At 44.5% G+C, this 13,077-nt stretch overlaps 1 long non-coding RNA gene across 1 annotated transcript in view; it reads right to left on the reverse strand.

Moving 5' to 3' along the window:
- Window positions 1-12,009, reverse strand: part of LOC126291906 (uncharacterized) — a 45,134-nt gene extending 33,125 nt beyond the window's left edge. The window contains exons 1-2 of the long non-coding RNA XR_007551912.1: window positions 11,866-12,009; window positions 5,592-5,690 (exon numbers count right to left, since the gene is read on the reverse strand). This is a non-coding gene — a long non-coding RNA (uncharacterized LOC126291906). The remainder of the gene's footprint in view (window positions 1-5,591; window positions 5,691-11,865) is intronic.
- Window positions 12,010-13,077: the final 1,068 nt, after the last annotated feature.

Raw genomic sequence — 13,077 nt, forward strand, 5'->3', positions numbered from 1 at the left:
AATATATGGTTAGCCGGAGTGGACGTGCGGTTCTAGGCGCTACAGTCTGGAACCGAGCGACCGCTACGGTCGCAGGTTCGAAGCCTGCCTCGGGCATGGATGTGTGTGATGTCCTTAGGTTAGTTCTAAGTTCTAGGCGACTGATGACCTCAGAAGGTAAGTCGCATAGTGCTCAGAGCCATTTGAACCATTTTGAACCCAAATATATTGAAAGAAACGATCGATATGTCTATATTTCATGGAATAAAAAGTTGACGTACCTACACATAAAAAGTTAGGCTGCACATTGTAAATATACTATCAGTTCTGCAGCTGTATACTTAAGTATCGATTTATTATTAGATAGTCTGTACATCAACAATCTAGCAGCTTGCATATCCCCATTAGTACAAGAACTTAAAACAAAATAATGCACGTTCACACATGGCGGTAACCACTTTGGTAAAAATGGTAACAGTGTGTAAGTGGCACAAAAAAGGTGTCCCTTGGATCCGTCATTCTGTTTCGTCACGTATCGGATTTGTCCGGAACACCTGATGTCGACTTCCTTATTTTTACATTTCCGCCAACACCAATGACCTAGTAATTGTAACATCAAGACTGCGTGGTGAACCTAACATTGCACTTTCTGTTGGGAGCGCCGAGCGCCGATTACGTCAGCATTTCCTCTCACACGTGTCCGCCCACTGCAAAGAACAACTTGTCATTTGGATTTTGTTCATTATTTTCAGCGACTATTTTTGAAAAATGCCGATTTGCAGAAATAGCTCATTAGTTGTGTTAAAACAAAATTTCAACGCTATTGGTATACAATTTCTTCACATCGGAAATCTTGTTATTCAGTTCACCCCCCCCCCCCCCCTACCCCCTACCCAATGCAGTCGGACTACTACTTTAGTGAACATGTTTGTTTGACACAGTCAAAAGTGAAAGACTGGACTTGATGAAAGTTCAAAAATTAGTAAAACTCTTTTACACAGTTAAAGTAAAGCTATGTTCCACTACAATTTCAAATGAACAACCTCAAATATTTACCGAAAATTGTGAAGAAATATAATATAAAATAAAAATTACGTCACTCTAAACTGCCATTTCTCTATCGATATACAACGTAAGAAGTATCGCCCATGCATACCGATAGTTTTTCGATATAATATCGATATAACGATATAGCTATATTTTATCAACAGTCCATTAGTGATAATAAAGTAATAAAACTAACATTTTTTTAATAAATTTATGTCTGAGTCTGATTTTCAGCGAAAATTAACGTTATTCGGAATAACTTTTGACTCCTGACTGATTTTTGTAGACCCCGTTAACTTGAAATAGAAACGTTTTGGACGGTAGTGGAAGTTAACTCTAAGCTCTCGAAAGAAACCAGACGAGCGCAAGCAGATTTTTTTTCTATATTTTCAGCTCGGTAATATGCCGTAAATTTAGGCGATGCTTTTTTTATGAAATATTATATACTTATGAAATCGATAATGTTTCATTACACAAGTTACATAACATCCAAAACCATAGTAATTCGACAAAAAGTGAACTCTAGAGGGTACAATGCTGGATAAAGCTACAGATCGAAATGTACACTACAGGCCATTAAAAATCCTACACCACGAATATGACGTGCTACAGACGCGAAATGTAACCGACAGGAAGAACATGCTGTGATATGCAAATGATTACTTTTTCAGAGCATTCACACAAGGTTGGTGCCGGTGGCAACACCTACAACGTGCTGACGTGAGGAAAGTTTCCAGCCGATTTCTCATACACAAACAGCAGCTGACCGGCGTTGCCTGGTGAAACGTTGTTGTGATGCCTCGCGTAACGAGGAGAAATGCGCACCATCACGTTTCCGACTTTGATAAAGGTCGGATTGTAGCCTATTGAGATTGCGGTTTATCGTATCGCGACATTGCTCCTCGTGTTGTTCGAGATCCAATGACTGTTAGCAGAATATGGAATAGGTGGGTTCAGCAGGGTAATACGTAATGCCGTGCTGGATCCCAACGGCCTCGTATCACTAGCAGTCGAGATGACAGGCATCTTATCTGCATGGCCGTAACGGATCGTACAGGCACCTCTCGATCCCTGAGTCAACAGATGGGGACGTTTGGAAGACAACAACCATCTGCACGAAAAGTTTGACGACGTTTGCAGCAGCATGGACTATCAGCTCGGAGACCATGGCTGTGGTTACCCTTGACGTCATTTTTTCGGATGAATCCAGGTTCTGTTTACAGCATCATGATGGTCGCATCCGTGTTTGGCGACATCACGGTGAACGCACATTGGAAGCGTGTATTCGTTATCGCCATACTGGCGTATCACCCGTCGTGACGGTATGGGGTGTCATTGGTTACACGTCTCGGTCACCTTTTGTTCGCATTGACGGCACTTTGAACATGGGCGTTACATTTCAGATGTGTTACGACAGGTGGCTCTACCGTTCATTCGATCCCTGCGAAACCCTACGTTTCAGCAAGATAATGCACGACCGCATGATGCAGGCCCTATACGGGCCTTTGTGGATACAGAAAATGTTCAACTGCTGCCCTGGCCAGCACATTCTCCAGCAACTGGCTCGTCACAATACGCAAGTCACTACTCTTGATGAACTGTGGTATCTTGTTGAAGGTGCATGGGCAGCTGTACCTGTACACGCCATCCAAGCTCTGTTTGACTCAATGCTCACGCGTATCAAGGCCGTTATTACGGCCTGAGGTGGTTGTTCTGTGTACTGATTTCTCAGGATCTATGCACCCAAATTGCGTGAAAATGTCATCACATGTCAGTTGCAGTATAATATATTTGTCCAATGAATACCAGTTTATTATCTGCATTTATTCTTGGTATAGCAATTTTAATGGCCAGTAGTGTAAATATTTTTATTGATGTGCAGATGGTCGTTACTGAACTTGTAGAGTTTGCCAGCTACATTTTGCCATGAAAGCCAGTGCCATACTTCCAGCATGTGATGATACCCAATGAAAACTTTCACTCTGGCATGGAACACAAGTGATTCTAAGCATTGAAAACAGAACGAATCATGCAGGGCAGAGTTATTGCAGCGCGCTACACTTTTCACACTAAGTAGTCCTAATACAGAAGTTGAATACAATTTTTGTTGCCCATTTCTAAGTGTTGGCATTCAGTTCGTTTGTGCTGCAGTCTTTTCGTGAAATTAAAAAAACAGAATACTACTCAAAATTGGGTTTCTTTCCAGGTGTGAATCATGTTCCCAGATACATCGTGATCATGCGCCTAGAAAAAAAAATCGATTGAATTGTAAAAACTTTGAAATAGAGAAACTATTGTCAATTTTGTTCAAATGGTTCAAATGGTTCAAATTGCTCTGAGCACTATGGGACTTAACTTCTGAGGTCATCAGTCCCCTAGAACCTAGAACTACTTAAACCTAAGTAACCTAAGAACATCACACACATCCATGCCCGAGGCAGGATTCGATCATGCGACCGTAGCGGTCGCGCGGTTCCAGACTGTACCGCCTAGAACCGCTCGGCCACACCGGCCGGCGTCAGTTTTGTATTTGGTCGTCTGTCTGCCACATTATTACTCTGCTACATATCAATAATTATTGATTATAATCAGTAAGTGTAATCAAACTAAGCGAATGTATTCTCAGAAGTCAGTTACAAATTAAATACATTTTAAACTGGAGCTATTTTGAAAGTGTTGCAAATTTCCATTTGGAACAGAGGTAGAAGTGTAAAAACATTAACGAAAGTGCGTTAATTTGCAAATATTACGTATTTTGTTGCAAGGAGCAAGCCAGTGCACGAACGACAAAGTTAGCTCAAGCGTCCACACGTTACATAAGTAGTTTTTGAAATACATAGTATTTTACTTGCCACAAAATTCTGTAACTGGAGAATTAACGGTACTTTCCAAATACACTCCTGGAAATGGAAAAAAGAACACATTGACACCGGTGTGTCAGACCCACCATACTTGCTCCGGACAGTGCGAGAGGGCTGTACAAGCAATGATCACACGCACAGCACAGCGGACACACCAGGAACCGCGGTGTTGGCCGTCGAATTGCGCTAGCTGCGCAGCATTTGTGCACCGCCGCCGTCGGTGTCAGCCAGATTGCCGTGGCATACGGAGCTCCATCGCAGTCTTTAACACTGGTAGCATGCCGCGACAACGTGGACGTGAACCGTATGTGCAGTTGACGGACTTTGAGCGAGGGCGTATAGTGGGCATGCGGGAGGCCGGGTGGACGTACCGCCGAATTGCTCAACACGTGGGGCGTGAGGTCTCCACAGAACATCGACGTTGTCGCCAGTGGTCGGCGGAAAGTGCACGTGCCCGTCGACCTAGGACCGGACCGCAGCGACGCACGGATGCACGCCAAGACCGTAGGATCCTACGCAGTGCCGTAGGGGACCGCACCGCCACTTCCCAGCAAATTAGGGACACTGTTGCTCCTGGGGTATCGGCGAGGACCATTCGCAACCGTCTCGATGAAGCTGGGCTACGGTCCCGCACACCGTTAGGCCGTCTTCCGCTCACGCCCCAACATCGTGCAGCCCGCCTCCAGTGGTGTCGCGACAGGCGTGAATGGAGGGACGAATGGAGATGTGTCGTCTTCAGCGATGAGAGTCGCTTCTGCCTTGGTGCCAGTGATGGTCGTATGCGTGTTTGGCGCCCTGCAGGTGAGCGCCACAATCAGGACTGCATACGACCGAGGCACACAGGCCCAACACCCGGCATCATGGTGTGGGGAGCGATCTCATACACTGGCCGTACACCTCTGGTGATCGTCGAGAGGACACTGAATAGTGCACGGTACATCCAAACCGTCATCGAACCCATCGATCTACCATTCCTAGACCGGCAAGGGAACTTGCTGTTCCAACAAGACATTGCACGTCAGCATGTATCCCGTGCCATTCAACGTGCTCTAGAAGGTGTAAGTCAACTACCCTGGCCAGCAAGATCTCCGGATCTGTCCCCCATTGAGCATGTTTGGGACTGGATGAAGCGTCGTCTCAAGCGGTCTGCACGTCCAGCACGAACGCTGGTCCAACTGAGGCGCCAGGTGGAAATGGCATGGCAAGCCGTTCCACAGGACTACATCCAGCATCTCTACGATCGTCTCCATGGGAGAATAGCAGCCTGCATTGCTGCGAAAGGTGGATATACACTGTACTAGTGCCGACATTGTGCATGCTCTGTTGCCTGTGTCTATGTGCCTGTGGTTCTGTCAGTGTGATCATGTGATGTATCTGACCCCAGGAATGTGTCAATAAAGTTTCCCCTTCCTGGGACAATGAATTCATGGTGTTCTTATTTCAATTTCCGGGAGTGTAGCTTTAGTGAATACATCAGCATTTACATACGTAGCGCTCGAAATATTTGCAAATGCTGCAGAAAACGCAACCTCGTGTCTATCAAAAACAAGAACTTCAGAAAAAGGCGGAAACTGCTCGTGACAATCCTTGATCCTGAAGTCGTTCACTATTCTAAAGAAGAGAGAAAAAAATCTGAAGTTTCTAGGTAGACTGTCCTCTATGTACGACACTGTGCCTCAGTGTGAATCAGGTCTGCGCACTTACATTGAGAAGGCCGTCCCCAGCCGGCGATGATCGCGTTTTCTCCCACGAAGGTGTCGTTGACCTCGAGAGCAGAAGGTAGTGCAACCAGGCCGATGAAACCTTGAGGACAAAATGCCACAAACTATCAAATCACATTGAAGGTACGTCATATTTGCAGTCTCTTAATGTACAATGCACTAACTAAATACATTACATGAAATACTACAGTTATGAAATCAGCATGTTAGGTTAACATCTACAAGGATACTGTGCAAATCACATTTAAGTGCCTGGCAGAGGGTTCATCGAACCACTTTCATAGTTCTCTATTATTCCAATCTCGTTTAGCGCGCGGGAAGAATGAACACCTATATCTTTCCGTACGAGCTCTGATTTCCCTTATTGTATCTTTGTGATCGTTCCTCCCTATGTAAGTCGGTGTCAACAAAATATTTTCGCATTCGGAGGAGAAGTTTTCCGAAGTAAGAGTGATTTCAGGTGTGCCGCAGGGGAGTGTCATAGAACCGTTGCTATTCACAATATACATAAATGACCTTGTGGATGACATCAGAAGTTCACTGAGGCTTTTTGCAGATGATGCTGTGATGTATCGAGAGGTTGCAACAATGGAAAATTGTATTGAAATGCAGGAGGATCTGCAGCGAATTGACGCATGGTGCACGGAATGGCAATTGAATCTCAATGTAGACAAGTGTAATGTGATGCGAATACATAGAAAGATAGGTCCCTTATCATTTAGCTACAAAATAGCAGGTCAGCAACTAGAAGCAGTTAATTCCATAAATTATCTTGGAGTACGCATTAGGAGTGATTTAAAATGGAATGATCATATAAAGTTGATCGTCGGTAAAGCAGATGCCAGACTGAGATTCATTGGAAGAATCCTAAGGAAATGCAATCCGACAACAAAGGAAGTAGGTTACAGTACGCTTGTTCGCCCACTGCTTGAATACTGCTCAGCAGTGTGGGATCCGCACCAGATAGGGTTGATAGAAGAGATAGAGAAGATCCAACGGAGAGCAGCGCGCTTCGTTACAGGATCATTTAGTAATCGCGAAAGCGTTACGGAGATGATAGATAAACTCCAGTGGAAGACTGCAGGAGAGACGCTCATTAGCTCGGTACGGGCTTTTGTTAAAGTTTCAAGAACATACCTTCACCGAAGAGTCAAGCAGTATATTGCTCCCTCCTACGTATATCTCGCGAAGAGACCATGAGGATAAAATCAGAGAGATTAGAGCCCATACAGAAGCATACCGACAATCCTTCTTTCCACGTACAATACGAGACTGGAATAGAAGGGAGAACCGATAGAGGTACTCAGGATACCCTCCGCCACATACCGTCAGGTGGCTTGCGGAGTATGGATGTAGATGTAGATGTAGAAAGTTGGTGACTGGAATTTCGTGAGAAGATTCCGTCGCTACGAAAAACGCCTTACTTTTAGTGATGTCCATCCCAAATCCTGTATCATTTCTGTGACACTCTCTCCCATATTTCGCGATAATACAAAACGTGCTGCCTTTCTTTGAACTTTTTCGATGTACTCCGTCAGTCCTAGCTGGTAAGGATCCCACACAGCACAGCAGTATTCTTAAAGAGGACGGACAAGCATAGTGTACGCAGTCTCCTTGATAGGTCTGTTACATTTTCTAAGTGTCCTGCCAATAAAACGCAGTCTTTGTTTAGCCTTCCCCACAACATTTTCTATGTGTTCCTTCCAATTTAAGGTGTTCGTAATTGTAATACCTAGGTATTTAGTTGAATTTACGGCTTTTAGATTAGACTGATTTGTCGTGTAACTGAAGTTTAACGAGTTCCTTTTAGCACTCATGTGGATGACCTTACACTTTTCGTTATTTAGGTGCAACTGCCACTTTTCGCACCATTCTGATAACATTTCTAAATCGTTTTGCAGTTTGTTTTAGTCTTCTGATGTCTTTATTAGTCGATAAACGACAGCGTCATCTGCAAACAAGCTTAGACGGCTGCTCAGATTGTCTCCAAAATCGTTTATATAAATAAGGAACAGCAAAAGGCCTAGAACACTACCTTGGGGAACGCCTGATATCATTTCTGTTTTACTGAACAGTCGCTAATCAGTGGAGCTGTGAGATGGTATAACACAGGCGGCTCCAGAATAATAGCGGCAGTCGCTTCAGAGCAGATGCCAATTGTTCCACGAAAGGCTACTAGAAAATAACCCATTTTTATTTAGTGATAAACTCTGGAATACACTACGGCCACTAAATACCACACTCACTGTCAGGCCATACTGTGACCTGACAACTGCAGTTGTTACGTATTTCTTTCCCTTCCCTTTTCATCTCACTCTTTTACCGTGTTAGTAGCAAAGGAAGAGAACTGATTACTAATAAATATTAACATACGAAATAAGAGTCTGTAGTCTTTTTTTCTAGTATGAATGAGATGAGGTGAGGTAATTTTCGTTAATTCTGAGAGGAAACAAAGTCTAGAAATCGATTACAATCTTTGCCGAGAGAGCCCAGCTACCGGTCCAGGAACGGTACATACCACTTACAGACTCTCTGATAGAATCACACCAAATAATGAAAAATTCTAATATGAATATGTATTATAGACTGTGTCTTTTAGAACGGGAGATGATGAACCTAAGCAGGTCTTTTGTGAATATGGTTGCCTGAAAGGAAATGAATTATAAAAGTAATTTAAGAATAAGTCCGTCTTAAAAGCAACGAACATTAGAAACGGGTCAGGAAAACAAATTCAAGAACAGAACTGGCTAAAAGAAAAGGCACACTGGACCTCAGTGAGCTAGTTAAGAATATCATTAATTTTTGGATGTGAGGTCCGCCAGTTATGCAAAACACCGTTTTTCTCAGTACCCAAGCATGTTTCGGAACCACTGTGCCATCATCAAATTGTTGCTAATTATTGCTATTCTGATTAGATGAAGCGCCATCTGTCGGAAATTTCTTGAACTTTTATATTTTTTTGGTTCTAATGGAACCCCATGTCATTCCAAGCATGTGTGTCAGTTTGTACCTATCTATCTATATTATTCCGTGATTTATTCACTTTTCAAATTTATACTGACTTTTTCGTCACCCACTACAGAACAGATTCTGTGCCGCCCCCAGAAGGACCACAGACAGGTTTTAGACAGGAGCCCCCTGCAGTACGGTTTCAGAAAAGGGACATCCACTGAGGATGCAACAAACCGCGCGATGAATATTGTGAACATCTCAGACGAGAAGTATGTTATAGCCATACTAACTGACACAGCTGGAGGGTTTGATAATTGTGGTGGTTCAACAGACTGTAACTGATGGACTGTCACAGTGGCCTCTATAACAGTCTACGAGATTATTGTACGGCGCAGTTAGAATGCCCTGTGTAGAAAATTGTGAAAGACGTTACCTAAGGCTGCACACAGGCTCTGTTTGTGGTCCAAAGTTCTGGGCTGCTGCCATAGAGGTATAGCTGAACCAGCTTCAGAGTACAACAGGCACTAGAAGCTACATCACCAACGCAGATGATCAGCTAGTTATAGTATCTGCTGACACAAGGGATAAATTACAGGAAAATAAGAGGGTAGTTCCTGAGAGACTAACTAATGCACACAGACTATAGCAGAACACAAAAGTTTATCTTTGCAGGGTCATCTTATAATTTTGGTAACTGTCGGGTGTTAAGCACATCTACTTTCCTGTCTGTTTATGAATGCATTTCTTACTTAAATTTCATTAATCTTATTCAATTTGTTAATTGATATAAATCTGATAAAACTGATATAAATCTGATAAAGATTCTCCAAAACGGAACAGATAACTTTCAATTCAATTCTTGTGTAAGTTTATATCATTACCTCACATGTACATTGGGGTTGTACTATGTAAGCTGAGACCCTGATCAGAATGAGGTTACTGATCAAGAATGCTAAATATAGATAAAATGTGCACAGTAAAAATGAACTTTTCATCGTACTATATCGGCATATAGTAAAGTTAAATTTATTAGTTGTCAACACTGAAAGTGATAAGAGAGAGCTTAGATATGTTCACAAAAGAACAAGTAATTTAGGATAAACGCATTCACATTCTCGTTCATGCATCAAGAAATACGTGTGGAAGTAGATTTTCACTGCTGAGGGCCACTATGAACGCTGTTGCACAGTAAGCAGAGAAGTCCTACCCCAGCCCTGAGCAACTGACAAAACACGAAAAATCTATTACATTCCACAGCGTAAAAATAAAGAAAAATAATCGCCACAGTGTTTTATTCTGCAGTACAAATCTAATCAATGAATACCAAAGAAGTGAATTTAGATGCACTCTGAGTGACATGTGGTTGAAGACGCTGCTCCACATACAAAGCGAACCCTGTCTCGTCCTCAAGAAAATTCAACTTAAAATTGGAATACTACACATAAATTATGAGAATACTGAAGTGCAGCTACTTTACAAGTAATTAGTTAAGGGATCTCAATAAGTCCTCAAACCTCGAGGAACCCAATAAGTTACACAACTTCACGACGACAAAAAATAATACACCTGTACAGGTATTCACTCTACTATGCAGATTTACATGTACAAAATGATATAGAGAGAATTAAGCTTTGATATATCTTGAGTGACATCGTGCTGATACGAAGACAATTCATCCATTTCGTGAAAAAAATCAGCTTAAATTTGATAATCTCGCCAAAATTCACTTGAGCACCATTTGTGCAAGTGTCTACTGAAAACTAAATAGGAAATAGACTCAGATACCATCACTAACCACGTGACACAGTAGCTGAACAAAGCTATTCCCAACTCCAAAAACTTATGAAAAACATGAAATTCAATCCTGCACTTCTTGCAGATTACATTTATTTTGGATACTGAGAACAGTTATTTCCTTAGCTAGGTATGTAGGGGGATGGTGTTCTTTTGTGCTGCACAGCACATGGTTACCTACTATTTTCTTCCAAAAGCCGAAAAAGAATGATAAATGCAACTCCAAAATTTCTCCAACCATAATATGATTTCGTCCTAAAACTCAAAGGCTGAAGTAAAAATGGTAGATTATTACTCACTAGCACAGTCCAATACCTCTATCTACAGACTGTCAGATGGACAATTGTTCTTACCAACACACAGCAGCATAATGCTGCATGGCAAGAAACAGTAACATTTATGTCAAATATCTTTTATAAAATACGTTTCATAAAATATAAAAGTACTACGGTACTTTTATCACATCTTTTATAAAAGTTAGAGCATGGTCCTAGCTTTTAAAAAACATATATTAAGGAACTATTGCAGTGCAATATAGGTCCAAGAGTTTTCCATTTTCCAGTGAAGAGTGATAGCCCCAGATTATCAGGGTCCCTCTTGTCAGCGTACTGTGTACCTGCTCAGATATCTGACCTACAGCAACGTTAAACCTCTTTGTCTTTCCGCAATAGCTACCACTGCTGCCACAACTATCGAAACAGATACCGACTACTCTTAAGAAAACTCACATTCCCTCGTTCCAGTCACATGCAGCGGAATAAATAAGAGGAGAAGGGTATAGGAAGGACACAGGTACACAAATATCAGTGCAATCATTGGGAATAAGAACGACTCACTTCCATGTGAGAGGCATACTATCTTCACAAACTGTTGCTTCCCAGACAGCCATCACGTGACTTCTACTCTGTCACTGCTCTCCCTCTCCCTCTCCCTCTCCCTCTCCCTCTCCCTCTCCCTCTCCCTCTCCCTCTCCCCTCTCCCTCTCCCTCTCCCTCTCCCTCTCCCTCTCCCTCTCCCTCTCCCTCCCGCTCTCCCCCTCTCCCTCTTCCTCTTCCTCTCCCTCTCCCTCTCCCTCTCCCCTCTCCCTCTCCCTCTCCCTCTCCCTCTCCCTCTCCCTCTCCCTCTCCCTCTCCCTCTCCCTCTCCCTCTCCCTCTCCCTCTCCCTCTCCCTCTCCCTCTCCCTCTCCCTCTCCCTCTCCCTCTCCCTCTCCCTCTCCCTCTCCCTCTCCCTCTCCCTCTCCCTCTCCCTCTCCCTCTCCCTCTCCCTCTCCCTCTCCCTCTCCCTCTCCCTCTCCCTCTCCCTCTCCCTCTCCCTCTCCCTCTCCCTCTCCCTCTCCCTCTCCCTCTCCCTCTCCCTCTCCCTCTCCCTCTCCCTCTCCCTCTCCCTCTCCCTCTCCCTCTCCCTCTCCCTCTCCCTCTCCCTCTCCCTCTCCCTCTCCCTCTCCCTCTCCCTCTCCCTCTCCCTCTCCCTCTCTTAGACAAGAACGGTGCGTGATTTTTGGGGCACTCACTGTTCAGAGGAGCTTCCTCGGGCAGGTACACGACAGCCACGCTATGGCTGTAGTACGCGAACAGGCTGTAGTCGGGGTGCGTCAGGGCCCAGCTGGACTCCACGATCCACGCGGTGCTCTCCGTCTCTGTCTTATGGATGCCTCCCAGGCCTCATTTGCTATTTATTGAAATGTTGGTATCTCTGAAAACAAAACAAACTTGGCATTCAGTAACGTAACTGATGAGAGGTCGTCGATATACACATAATATTAAGGGCCATAAGACATAACCTTTTGGAACACCTAACGGAATTCCGAGTTACACTCCTGGAAATTGAAATAAGAACACCGTGAATTCATTGTCCCAGGAAGGGGAAACGTTATTGACACATTCCTGGGGTCAGATACACCACATGATCACACTGGCAGAACCACAGGCACATAGACACAGGCAACAGAGCATGCATAATGTCGGCACTAGTACAGTGTATATCCACCTTTCGCAGCAATGCAGGCTGCTATTCTCCCATGGAGACGATCGTAGAGATGCTCGATGTAGTCCTGTGGAACGGCTTGCCATACCATTTCCACCTGGCGCCTCAGTTGGACCAGCGTTCGTGCTGGACGTGCAGACCGCATGAGACGACGCTACATCCAGTCCCAAACATGCTCAATGGGGGACAGATCCGGAGATCTTGCTGGCAAGGGTAGTTGACTTACACCTTCTAGAGCACGTTGGGTGACACGGGATGCATGCGGACGTGCATTGTCCTGTTGGAACACCAAGTTCCCTTGCCGGTCTAGGAATGGTAGAACGATGGGTTCGATGACGGTTTGGATGTACCGTGCACTATTCAGTGTCCCCTCGACGATCACCACAGGTGTACGGCCAGTGTATGAGATCGCTCCCCACACCATGATGCCGGGTGTTGGCCCTGTGTGCCTCGGTCGTATGCAGTCCTGATTGTGGCGCTCACCTGCACGGCGCCAAACACGCATACGACCATCATTGGCACCAAGGCAGAAGCGACTCTCATCGCTGAAGACGACACGTCTCCATTCGTCCCTCCATTCACGCCTGTCGCGACACCACTGGAGGCGGGCTGCACGATGTTGGGGCGTGAGCGGAAGACGGCCTAACGGTGTGCGGGACCGTAGCCCAGCTTCATGGAGATGGTTGCGAATGGTCCTCGCCGATACCCCAGGAGCAACAGTGTCCCTAATTTATTGGGA

Source organism: Schistocerca gregaria, chromosome 9 (assembly GCF_023897955.1).
Source record: "Schistocerca gregaria isolate iqSchGreg1 chromosome 9, iqSchGreg1.2, whole genome shotgun sequence".
Lineage (NCBI taxonomy): Eukaryota > Metazoa > Arthropoda > Insecta > Orthoptera > Acrididae > Schistocerca > Schistocerca gregaria.